This window comes from Pseudorasbora parva, chromosome 14 (assembly GCF_024679245.1).
Source record: "Pseudorasbora parva isolate DD20220531a chromosome 14, ASM2467924v1, whole genome shotgun sequence".
NCBI classification, from domain to species: Eukaryota; Metazoa; Chordata; class Actinopteri; order Cypriniformes; family Gobionidae; genus Pseudorasbora; species Pseudorasbora parva.
In genome coordinates this window covers 2338932-2353096 of record NC_090185.1, presented here as the reverse complement: position 1 = coordinate 2353096, position 14165 = coordinate 2338932, and the positions used below count along the sequence as shown (strand labels likewise).

General features: G+C 36.9%; 1 pseudogene; it reads right to left on the bottom strand.

The window, feature by feature from the left end:
- Positions 1-14165, bottom strand: part of LOC137040791 (zinc finger protein 208-like) — an 85405-nt pseudogene that overhangs the window by 65188 nt on the left and 6052 nt on the right.

Sequence of the window (14165 nt, the reverse complement as noted above, 5' to 3'; positions counted from 1 at the left end):
CTGTTCTTGTACCGATAATATTGTTCTAACGCAATATATATTGTGGCCCCCTACTTGACATGAAAATTTTGTGTTAGCTCGGCCCACACATTCTGAAAATCCCCTTTTTGCTGAGTCGTTTCATGTGCAGTGCTTGCCACCTCACTTTAGCCCCTTTCACACTGCACGTCGGACCCGCAATATTCCCGGAGCATTGCCGGGTCGCCTTCTGTATGAAAGCAACCACGTCCCGGAATTGATTACCGAATTGAACCCGGGTCGGGGACCTAGTCACATTACGGGGTTCGATCCGGGACGAGCGCTGTGTGAACAAAAGCCGAAATTAATGCCGCAGCGTGTGCGTAGTTATCGTGCGACTCCTAGAGCTTGTTTTTTCAATAACACAACCCTGCAGTGCCAGAAGAGCTCGTCTGTGTTTTAAACGCAGAGTGTTCATATACAAAAGAAACTAAAATTAAACAAGCAGAAATGAGCGCAAACTGGACACAAGTCGAGACCACGGAGCTCCTTACTATCCGCGCTGAAGCGGAGATCGCTCGCCATTATACGTCACATCCGGATGTCACGTGTCAACTCGACCCGGGACCGTTACGGGTTGTGTGTGAAAGCACACATATTACGGTATTTCGCTGGCAGTGTGAATGAACCAAATCTAGCGGCCCGGGAACAAATGCTGGGTCGCATTATCCGTGCATTTGCCGGAATAGCAGTGTGAAAGGGGCTTATGTCTGAGAGAGCTCGGCCCTCCCTCATGTCGTATAATTGGTTGACACCGCATGATTGAAAGTATAAGGGTGGATCGCCTACAGTGGTTCAGGGTTGCTGAACGACTAAAAAAACGTTATCAGCAAGATTGAAGAAAACTGTCCATTTTTCATCTTTACCACCCACTGATATTTATATCAACGATGGAAATAAGTGCAGTTACAATAGCAAAATATGTGGGAGAACATTGCTTTGATGTGACTATATTGCATTGCAATAGGTAACGCTTCAAAGTCAATACCAAATCAAAACTATTTAGCAAATAATTTGTCATTGAAAGAATTAAATGACAAAATCTGGTTATGGTTCCACTTAAAAAAAGTTACAAAGTAGATGTATGAGATAACATACCGTTAATCGTACCCAGCAAGCATAGAATGTTACCAGATAGATAGATAGATAGATAGATAGATAGATAGATAGCCTTTAATCCAACGAAAACCATGGGTGCTTTTAGGGATGCTCATATTGACCGTTTCACCGTTAACCGATAGTAAGAATTTTGACAGAGTAATACTATCAGTTAAACGGTAATTTTTTGTTGTTGTTTATGCTTTTTTTTTGCTGCATGGTTAAAGAAAAATGTGCTTTATTTTTAACTCACACAGCACATCGACACTTGCCTACACAGATATATTTTGCAAAATGAAGCATTGGGAAAGAAAAAGTCTACTGTGTGGGACCATTTCGACAGAAAGGGCGACGAAGTTACTTGCAAAGTAACGTACACAGTGAAAATGTGAATCCAGTTCTGCTGTTTGCACAGTAAAATAAACCCACTAGAAAAGTATTTTTAATGGGTCACAGACACTCGTCAATTGTATTTTGATTTAATGCCAATTCAATGTTATAATCTTATCAGTTAACTGTTAACTCTTTCCCCACCAGCGTTTAAAAAAAACCAACAAAAAAAAAGTTGCCAGCCATCACCAGGGTTTTTGACAATTTTCACAAAAATTGAATAGCCCATAGAATATTTTGTTTAATAAATATCTGAGCACGCAATATGACAAGATCTGACTCTCTTCTTTTAAACAATAAAAAAGGAATGTATGAAGCTAGAATAAAACACTTGAATGTGGGTAGGTTTCATTAAAAAAAGCTAAATTTTGAACAAAAAGCTGAAAAAATCACGTATTTGTGAAAGACTGTTTCCAGATCAGAGTCAGAGCGATGATAAAACGCAGATGAAGTAGATCGAGTCCATCAACACTACTAATGCTTGCAGTCATGTAGCTCGTCTTGGGTCCACATTTCATTCAGTAACATTAGGCAGTTTTGTTCATATGCTGTTTACTGACGATGATCACGTTATTTTTCATATGCATATGATTACTCTGTCTTACTTGCGTCTGTTTTGATCAGGAGATTCATTACTCTCATTCAGAAGATGCGAAAGAGCACCCCCTAGCGTCCGAATGTGAAAACCCGGAAAATTCCGTTATTGGCCTGGAAGCGTTTTCTCACAAATAATGGAAATTTCCGTGTTTGGCGGGGAAAGAGTTAATAATCGATTAATGAGCATTTGTTGTTGGTCGGGAAAATTAAACGAAATTAGCATCCCTAGGTGCTTTGATTCACGTGTTTCAAAGCCAGTAATGTGCTTTCTGGATATACCATGTGATTTTATGGGAAATTTGAGAAAGAAACTCAAAACACTCATGCAAACAAAGTGGTATGCATTTTGAAGAGAGGACCTTTACACTGAAATGTATGCTGATGTTTCGTGGATTAGACAGATCTGATCTGCACGATAGGAGATGAAAGATTGATCAATTTTTTTTATAAAACAAAAGTAAAAAGAAGTACAAACATGCCCACTCCCATCAACTCCCTGCAAACAAACCTCTGCGGGCTAAGGGGTTAAGTGTCTAATTTGTGAAACAAAAAAAGAGACAATCAAGCATATAATGGATACAGGATATAATGGGTTTAATAAATGAAACTACAGCTACAGACAATTAAACATAAGCAATATATACACAGAATAACAAAAGGTGAAGAAAGAGAAAAGTGCAAAGAATGGCAAGATTTACCAGTCTGCTGCAATATAGAGAATCATTTTGAAAAAAATCATATTATAAGGGGTCAAAAAACAAACACTCTAAAAAAAGATTACGCAATTACTTGTATTGGCCTTAGTGCTGAACAAATTCCCGGAAGCGTGGGGAATATGGAGATTCTGGATGAGTTTGTTAGGAGTGAGCTGAAGTGCTCACTGAATTATTCCAGATTGTTTGTCTGCGGGAAGTTTAACTTGAAAGTAAGTTGCCAGAAAATCATTAAGGTTTAAGCCTCGCAGGGTAATGAGCCAGGAGGGAACTCTTAAAGCCCTATCAGTCACATCCAGTTTTGGTAAGATGACCAATGTGATGTGTCTGAAGTAATCAAAAGTAAGGTAAAATAGTATAGTTAACTTTATAGTAGCATACTATGCACCATCACAAGAAGAGGACTTTTTCAATATCAAACAGATGGGGTCTACAAACATTCAAACACTGATACATACACCAGGATATAAGCATTTGGAGTTTCACTACCACAATTACAGAAGCATAATAATTAGATAATGTGGCAGAGAGACATGCATAACAAGAAATACTACATCCATTTGGGACAGTTTGATTGTGGGTGAAATGGAGCAAGCGTTCTTTTCTATGTGTATTGGATGTTTTGTTGCAGTGGTGGCCAGTCAATAGGCAGCATTGTGGCACCAACCACTTCAAGTTAGCCATGGAATGTAGTAAGTATGGAATTACCTTTGTCTCAATAAAACCGAACGAAACTTTATAAAACTGAACGAAACTTTTTCAGAAACTATCAAAAATATGCCATTACAAAAGAAGAAAAACACATTGAAAATGTAAAAAAAATTATAGGATATTCAGTATGCTTCATTCTTTGTTAATGTTTTTCAAAGATTAGTTTTCGCAAATCGTGAATGCATTGCCAAAGATTTAGTTTACGTTTCTCAGTGTTCCATGTGCTGTTTTGACACAAACCTCTCGTGGGGGCGGGCTTAACAGTGATCTACTCTGATTGGATAAAGAGCTTTTGATGGACAGGTGGAATGATCTCGCGGTGCTTTGTATTAGTTGGTAAAGATGAGCTCTCAGGAGAGACATGGAGCGGCTTCATCTTCATCATCTTCACCCGCTTGTTCTTCAAGGCAGCAATAAGTTTGTGTTATTGAACTGAAATAACCAATATCATCGATAAAAGTTGTATCCATACCATGTACAGTGTGCAACAGTTCTAGCTTTATTTGAGACATGAATTATTTAAAAACAATTTATGTATATCAACAGTGGCGTAACTGTTCTAAGTGGGTGGGACGTGTGTGTGTGTGGGTGGGGGGATATATTAAGAGGTCCAGAAATCAATTAAACAGTTAATTTATTAGCTTATAAATCTCATGTTTAATTCTTGCATCTATGCTGAATAGCATCAGTGGTTGTAGGCTATATCAAGGGCAGGGACAGTTTTTTTAAGCATTTTGTTTCATTATTCGGAACAAATAGAAAGTCTCTGCAAAGGCGTTAAGCGATTAAAGCGCTCATCTGTGTATAGACTGTTTACGCACCACTGATAACAACGAGCGCCAGATCGCCTCTTATATAACAAATGAATGAAATTATGCTCTACTAGTTAACCAGAGATGCTTTGTTTGTATTAGTTAGGTTCATCCATGCAACAAGATGTTTCAATGTTTCAAAAAGTGGTGGGGACATAGCCTAGAAATCTAGACGCACCCTAGCGGCAGCAAGTTTAATCTGTGCAGAGGGAGTTTGAAAGACAACCGTTTATCCGCCCCTCGGATTGAGCTGTCAATGGTGAGTTTCCAGACCAAACATCTTGATGTGTGTCTGGCTTATCAGGCTAGTGGGGACATGTCCCACCCACAAACTACGCCTATGTATATCAATAAGCCGTAATGAACTGTTGCACACTGTAGGCTACATGGATACAACTTTTATTGGTTACTTCAATAACACAAACTTATTGCTGCCTTGAAGAAGAACAAGCGGGTGAAGATGATGAAGCTGCCGCCGCTCCATGTCTCTCCTGAGAGCTCATCTTTACCAACTAATACAAAGCACCGCGAGATCATTCCACCTGTCCTTTGTCCACGATTTGCGAAAACTAATCTTTGAAAAACTTTAACAAAGAATGAAGCAATATCCTGTTACATTTGTACGACTGAGTTTATTTTTTAAGTTTTTCTTCTTTTGTAAGGGCATATTTTTGATAGCTTCTGAAAAAGTTTAGTTGAATTTTATAAAGTTTCGTTGAGTTTTATTGAGACAAAGGTAATTCCATAGAGATGGCTACTTCAATGTTAAAAATAAAGATTCTCTTCCGTGTGGTTCCTCTCATGTTGTTTCAGGTATCCTGACCGACTGAATCTCTTGCCACAGTGTGAACACTTGAAGGGTTTCTCTCCAGTGTGGATCATCTCATGTTGTTTCAGATGTCCTGACTGATTGAATCTCTTGTCGCAGTGTGAACACTTGTAAGGTTTCTCTCCAGTGTGGATCATCTCATGCATTTTCAGATGTCCTGACTGATTGAATCTCCTGTTGCAGCGTGAACACTTGTACGGTTTCTCTCCAGTGTGGATCATCTCATGCATTTTCAGATGTCCTGACTGATTGAATCTCTTGTCGCAGTATGAACACTTGTACGGTTTCTCTCCAGTGTGGATCCTCTCATGTGTTTTCTTCGCTCCGGAATGACTGAATGTCTGATCACAGTGTGAACACTTGTAAGGTTTCTCTCCTGTGTGAGTCCTCTGGTGCACTTTCAAATCCACAGTTGTAATAAAACCCTTCCCACACTCATAGCACACATACGGTTTTTCACCAGTATGTATTTTCTGATGAACTTTTAAGCGCTGAAGCTGTGAAAAACTCTTTCCACACAAAGAACACGAATGAGGTTTCTCCTGTGAATGAACCCTCAAGTGGACATTGAGGCCTGAAGCCCTCAAAAATGTTTTGCCACATAGAGCACATATGAACGGTTTCTCTCCTGTGTGTATTTTCATGTGTTCGTTATAGTGCCCTTGATGTGCAAAGCTCTTTCCACACTGATCACATGTGAACGGTTTCTCTCCAGTGTGTATCCTCATGTGGTCCTTGAGACTGCTTTTGTGTGTGAAACGCTTCCCACACTGATCACATGTGAATGGTTTCTTTCCAATGTGGATGTTCAGGTGTTCTGTAAGGTGCCATTTTTGTACAAAACTCTTTCCACATTGATCACATGTGAATGGTTTCTCTCCAGCGTGGATCCTCATGTGAATCCTAAGACTCTTTTTACAAGTGAAACTTTTCCCACACTGATCACATGTGGACAGTTTTTCTCCAGTGTGGATCCTCATGTGCATCTTGAGACTCTTTTTACATGTTAAACTCTTTCCACACAGCCGGCAGGTGAAACTTTTTTTGTCTCTTCGTTTCTCTAAAGAAATACTTTCAGTCTTTGAGAAATTGTTTTGTCCAGTTGAGATATGTTTCTCCTCCTCTTCACTCTCCTCATTATTCAGCATCATGTCTGTAAATCGAAGTAAACATTTATTGTCTTCAGATATAATAAGTCAGTGTTTATAGCTTATTTTTATTCAACTAGTGTGATATGAAAATGCCCAAAAGAATGACAGCACAGCATGTAAAATTATAAGATATATATTTGGTGGAATATTACATAAATAAATACTAAAACTAAAATACTACCAATGTGTGTCAGGTAAATGTGCGTTTAAACCGTAGCCTTGCAAACAAATCTTTCTTTCCTTACTCCAGGGATAACTTTAAAAATCAGCCAGATCAGTTCCATAATGGTCAGCGCAATCTACCCAGAGTGGCGCAAATAAGCGCCTGGTTTAACACATGCGTTTTGACAGTAGTTTAATGCCAAACGAGGGTTTGCACTGACAAGCTGTTAAAAAATTTGGCCCTAAATCTGATAAACTATTTTAAATCCTTATTGCCCTTCAGCCTCATTAAAAGAATCAGGAATAAACACCAACCTCTTTGTTCTTCAGTGCGTTTCATTCTGCAGTGTTCTGGATCTCTCATTCTCTCACTGTCCTTCAATAAACTTTTCAGCTCTTCCTGATGGTCTGATACTCATCTTCACTCGTAGGCTGATGGGATATTCCAGCATTTATTGGTAAATTGCAGTGGGAGGAGCTTCACTGAAGCAGCACATCTGATAAAATCAAGAACAAATCAATTATAGAGTTTATGTTTTTATACTAATTCACAGATGAAACATTTATGGACACATCTAATGAAGTAACTTTTTAGAAAATGAATGCAGGGCTCCAGACTGCAACCAAAATGCAAAACATTTTAAATAACGCTTTCGTTTCACAACAGACTGCTTCAAAGCAGCTTTACAGTGATAACAGCGAATTCATCTTGCTTTAAAAGAAAAGCTTAAGTATGTTTTTGATTGATTAATTTCTATTGTAAAATGACAAACTCACTTAAATAGGCACTTTTACATTTTGCTCTGAAACCAAATCTGCGATCATTTTGTCAGTCAGGCCGACTCTCTGATAAAGGAGATCTGACTCCTGCTGCCGATCTCTCATTCGGGTCACACTGAACATGAATACTATGTCAGGTGAGGTCTGCCTCAGAAGCTTTTCCAAATGTCTATGAACCCTATGTTATTTAGCAGACACCACTTAGACAACCAACCATTAAGTGAGGACGGTCTGCTAAGCATCTCATCACTCTGATGAACAGGAAGAGGGCCAGAACAAACTACATAGCCTGACATTGCACTTGCGAGTTCACACACCTCTTTAATGATGATTTTGTTGACTGCCGACAAGCAAAGTCCAACATTATTAGTGCTGACCTGAATAATAATCACAGAGTATTCATGATTAGCATTATGCCAGCACTTTTAAATTTGCTTTTATGTCAGGCGCTCTGGCTCCAGGTAAATTTGACAGGCGGGTAATAGAATCGCCAATAACTAGGGCACTTAGTTTAACAGGATTATCAGTAGGTGCGCCACTGAGAGGGGAGAACCTCTTTGATTTTCTAATCGGAACAGAGGAGCTGTGTTTTGTCCTGAAACTGAACAGGGTTCACTAAGCTAGTCGCATTCAAAGCAGTGTCTAAAGCCCTTACATTCTTAGTATCTTCAATGAAGTCTGGATGCATGTCTAGTTCTGAAATCTTCTCTGTCAGTCCTACAAATCTCCCTGCATTTGTCATGTGTAGTTCTCACTGCTGACAGAGAAGGCTATGCTGAACATGTGACAGGCAGTGCAAGTGACAATAAAACATGACATGACTTACCGTGTTTGTTGACTAATCCACTCACCACAGTTGTTTGATGGATTCGTAAAAGGTGCAAGAGAAAAAACAGGAGACCCGAATGCCGATGTGATAGTGAATATTCAAGTTCAAATTTGACATGTTTGACAAATGTGTGCACGGGCATGGTCACACACTCAATCTGTGTTTTCATGCATGAATTATGAGAACCTCTGTCGGTATTGTTATTGCCCTTATGGCATGAAAAAAGATTTGAAAAAAAAAAAAAAATTTAAAGAGATTTTCAGCTGTCCATTTGAGTGGACAATATCTGTCGAACAAGTAAAGTAATGCATTACAAGTAACATTTATTATGGAATCAGATTACTTTTGATCCAACAAAGCCCCTTTCACACTGCGATTTCAGCAAATACACATATAATGCGACCCGGCATTTGTTCCCGGGCCGCTAGATTTGGTCCATTCACACTGCCTGTTTGATCCGTAGTTGGAGAAATCGGGATAAGCCGTAGACGTAAGGGATGCAGCAGCAAACATTAATAGGGAAAGAAAATGGTTATCATTAATATTCTAAACCAAAAGTGCAGTTATTGCCTATAAGCTACCATATTTTCTGTTTAACCATATTAGACACCAGGTCGAAAGAAAAGTCTGTTTACATCGAGCACATTCTCTGCAGTCCGAGTGCGACGCGTGAATACACTGAAGCTCACTCTCACTCATGTCTGAGGTAAATCATTGACATATCACTTACAGTACATGTGTTATATTGAACTAAATGCATTACAATCGGCTAGAACGAATGCACAGGTTACTCTTCTGAACAAGAGCACTCCGTTTCAACCATGTGATTAATCGCGAGCTAACCCATGACAATCATGCAATTACTCGCGAGTCAACCCATGACAATCATGCGATTAATCGCGAGTTAACCCATGACAATCATGTGATTAATCGCGAGTTAACCCATGACAATCATGCGATTAATCGCGAGTTAACCCATGACAACCATGTGATTAATCGCGAGTTAACCCATGACAATCATGTGATTAATCGCGAGTTAACCCATGACAATCATGTGATTAATCGTGAGTTAACCCATGACAATCATGCGATTAATCGCGAGGTAACCCACGACAATCATGCAATTAATCGTGAGTTAACCCACGACAATCATGCGATTAATCGCGAGGTAACCCACGACAATCATGCAATTAATCGTGAGTTAACCCATGACAATCATGCGATTAAAAAATGTTATCGTTTGACAGCCCTAATCAAAATATATTTGGGAGCATTTGTGAGAGTGCAGAGATTGGTAGAGGTGCGACCTCTTATTGTCTCTACAAAACGCTCGCTAATTACCGCACAGTATGTGCATGCTGTGAGCTGATACAGTCAGTGCCTGATCCACCATTCCGTCACATTCTATTCGGCACGTATGCAACCAAAATGTTTGCAATTTTGAGCTTTGATATAAGTTATACTTAATTTATCAATCACATCCTTGCTGAATAAAAGTATTAATATTTCTAATATGCTGATTCGATACTCAATTATCAATGTTGGAAACAGTTGTTTGTTGATTAATTGCAAAGAAACAGTTGTTGTTTCCAACACTGATAATGGAGTATCAAATCGGCATATTAGAATGATTTCTGAAGGATCATGTGACACTGAAATAAGTATTATGCTTAATTGCTGCAATAAAAATATATATATATATTTTACATATTTACTATATTAAAAGTAATTAATTGGAAACTATACCTATATGCAAAAAAATGCATTATTAAATAAATAACATGTCCGCTCATACAAACATAAATATAAACATTTGTTTGGTCATCTGATTTATTCCCATAATATCCCTGTTAAGTTTCCAAAGTGAAACATGTCAAAAAATCCCCAGATTAAGATAAAAAATTACCTATAAAATTAGCAAGAAACAAATGACACACAGACTGAGTTTAACTTTTGTTTATCTTGTTTTACATAAAACATGGGCTATCACAGATTAATTAAATAAATGCTATTATGAAACTTACCTATATCTTGTAGATGTCTCAATAGCTGATTGTGTCGTTTTCTTAAGTCAATGTAGGGATCTGAAAACATAAGGGAAAATGAATGAGGTGAAAACAGTCTCTATTGACATTTCAGCTGCTGAGATAATAGTGATGAGCCATAGACTATCAATACTCATTAAACAAGCCATTCAGGATCAGCAGCAGATCGTCTCACTTTATTCACACCATTTCTGCACCCTTGTCAAAAAATCCTATTGGAATTTCACTTTGTCCTATAGGATCTTATTGGATTCTTATAATCCTACAGGACAATCTGATTTATTTTAATGGAATTTCACTTTGTCCTATAGGATCTTATTGGATTCTTAGAATCCTATAGGACAATCTGATTTATTTTAATGGAATTTCACTTTGTCCTATAGGATCTTATTGGATTCTTAGAATCCTATAGGACAATCTGATTTATTTTAATGGAATTTCACTTTGTCCTGTAGGATCTTATTGGATTCTTAGAATCTATAGGACATTCTGATTTATTTTAATGGAATTTCACTTTGTCCTGTAGGATCTTATTGGATTCTTAGAATCCTACAGGACAATCTGATTTATTTTAATGGAATTTCACTTTGTCCTATAGGATCTTATTGGATTCTTAGAATCTATAGGACATTCTGATTTATTTTAATGGAATTTCACTTTGTCCTGTAGGATCTTATTGGATTCTTAGAATCCTATTGGACATTCTGATTTATTTTAATGGAATTTCACTTTTCAATGAAAACACACAGAGAGGCTTAATATTGTTATATAACCAAAGCAAAGCATTTGCATAGAAAAACAATCACACTTTCAAATGTAATAATTAGGTTGCGTGTTCCTATAATAACACAAAATACATTAATATAAAATATATAAAAGTGCCATTTTGTCTCACTATCTAGTGCAGGGGTGGCATTTTGCACCTATGAATTGGTCATATATGACTAAATTAGTTTTAAATTCATGATTTAATATCAATGAGATTTTTATTTATGTAATGTTTTAAATCTAGATGGTTATTTATCATGTAAATAATGTGTGACTGTGGCGTTTTAATGCGCATGCGCGCTGGACATTCAAATCGCGTTCTTCAAACCCATAGTTCAAACCACACTGGAGCAGAGTTGCCATGGAAACGGGGACTCGGAGTCAAACGAGCAGCACTTCCTCAGACGCTGTTTTCAACTTTTCACTAGTTTCAGGTGAGTTTAGCCCCTAAAACCACACAAATAATACACACAACTGTTCCTGACACCTTTCTTACGTTAACTGACACACTTCAGTTGAATATTTACTTGAGAAGTGTCTTCGGGAAAAGTCGGCATCTCAACTGTTTTCGCAAGAGGGTAACTTAAGCTAACGAGATTATTATAATTGAGCCCTTGTTTATGAGAACTTGAGCTTTTAAATAAATCTTTATGTGAAACTTAAATGTTTTGATAGTTTTGTTAAGGTTTTGCTGCTAATTTGTCAATGGTACGTATCAAATCTAAAAGTATACACTGTAACATTAATGTTTATCGATGATGTCAGTTACATGGAGCACGAAAATTAGCTGCAAACTGGCAAACAAGTATTGTAAAAATGTTCTGTGATTTCAGGAGGGACAAAATAACCCATCTACAACAGAGGGGAAGATTCCAACATTTCTGGAGGAAGCTGCTGACAGAGCTGTAAGAAACGGGTGAACTGAGGAAGGTAATTATGTATTTCACATAATATTTGACATAATATCAGCATGATTTTAGTTATTTTCTTTAGCAAAATTATACATATTAAGAAGGCTTTGACATTCAAAACATAAGTGACACTGTATGAGCCCTTGTCAAAAAATCCTTAAGGATTTTTAATGGAAATCTGTACAGGATTCCATTAAAAATTTCTATCATATTTTGGAACCATTCCTATAGGATTCCGTTAGAAATAATCTTATAGGATAATTTATGTCTTGTCCTTTAAGATTCTTATCTGATTCCTATAGGATTTTTGGGGAATTGTCTTATAAGATAATACATAAATATCCCGTAGGATAAATCCTAAAGGATTCCAATAAGATTCCAAATGTAATCTGATTCCTATTGGATTCTGTGAGAATTGTCTTATAAGACAATACGTACATATTCTGTAGGACAATTTCAACAGGATTTTATTGGATCCAATTGGGTCTTTCTCTCTCTCTCGCTCTCTCTCTCTCTCACACACACACACACACACACACACACACACACACACAAACACACAAACACACACACACGGTTTTTCTATCTTTGCTTTTTACATGGTAGGGAAGGCATATTCGGACACAGCAAAGATAGCAAAGTGTACCAAGGCTACTATGTCTGAATACTTGGTACACTGTAAGAAAGAAAAAAAAGTAGAATACCCTTTTCACATTTCCGGGTTTCTCAGAGCGGAAGTCGTCATTAGTTAGGTTAACTTCCCTTACGAAAAAGAACTATGGTTTTACTATAGTAAAACTGTAGCTTAACTATGACTGTAGTAACCGTGGTATTTTGGTGCGAACCATGTTTTTAAAAAACATGGTTTTACTACAGTTATATTGTAGTAATACTATAGTAAAACTGTAGTTTGAATTACTGTAGTAACTGGTATTTTTAACAAGCATGGTTTTAATACCATGGTTTTACTACAGCTATATTGTAGTAATACTACAGTAAAACCATTGTAACCATGACTGCAGCAACCATGGTTTTTGCAGTAAACATGGTTTTAAAAAACATGGATCATGTACCATAAATTGGTTGTATTACCACAGTGCAGCCATGGTTTTACTAAATTATCTTGGAGTACATTTAAGTAATTAAGTTACAAAAAACATCTAAAAAATAACAACAGAAAGAAGTTACCATTCTATGATACAAACTTTATTACAGAAATTACATAATCTGAACAAAAATATAAACTTTCATGTGTTCTCATATGACATAAAAAAAAGTTGTAAATTATTGGTGATAAAGTGGTGCTGTGCAATGGGTTAAAAAATTCAGTTGCTAATTTACAAATAAAAAAATAGCAATTTGTTCCACTGTAATAATGATTTATATACAAAAATAACATTGTACAAATAAAAATGACTTAAAGCACCTTTAAATACACAGAATCTTCCTCCTCTAAAATGTCTATAAGCTGTAAACATGTGCCCAAAACAAGCATACGTTTGCAATTTATACTGTACATAAATTAACAGGATTATAACAACATTACTTAACAATTAATTACTTTATTACCTAAAAACATTACTAAAATAATGTTTAAAATGATATCCACTCACAATAGATGAAGACATGAAGTCTCCTGGTGGGGGACGAATACATTCTAGGTGTAAAAATGTTCAATGGCCGGCAGGTTACAGTCCAGGTTTGGTTTGGTTCTGTCTTGACCTTCAGCCCAAAAGGATGTAGGAGCTAAAATGAGAAGAATACACACCACATTAACACACGGCTAGCTGGAATTCTTAACTTTACTATCGACTTGCCATTTAATAATGTCCAAGTGCAATGATGTCTATTCATTCAGTGTTTTCACAACCCATAAATTATTATGGCTCCAAAAGCAAAGCAGAAAGAATGTACATTAAAGGATTAGTTCACACCAAATTGATAATTCCTGATCTTTTACTCACCCCAATGCCATCCAAGATGTTCATGTCTTTCATTCTTCAGTAGAAAATAAATTAACATGTATATACTTTTTAACCTCAAATGCTCGACTTTGATGATGTAAGGCTTTGTGGCGTCATTACGTTGGAAAGGTCACGCGTGTGATGTATGTAGGGCTGGGCGATATGGAGCAAAAAATATATCTCGATATATTTTGCTATATCTCGATATACGATATATATCTCGATATCTTTACAGGAAAAATAACCCCCTAAAAACTACAGCAAAAACAAATATGCCAAATACCACAAATTCTTTTTTTTATTATTGAAGTGCAAAGAGGTAGTCAGTTCATGTAGGAACAAATTGCTTTTGCAACATTAAAAAAACTCCCTGATTACATAAATAAT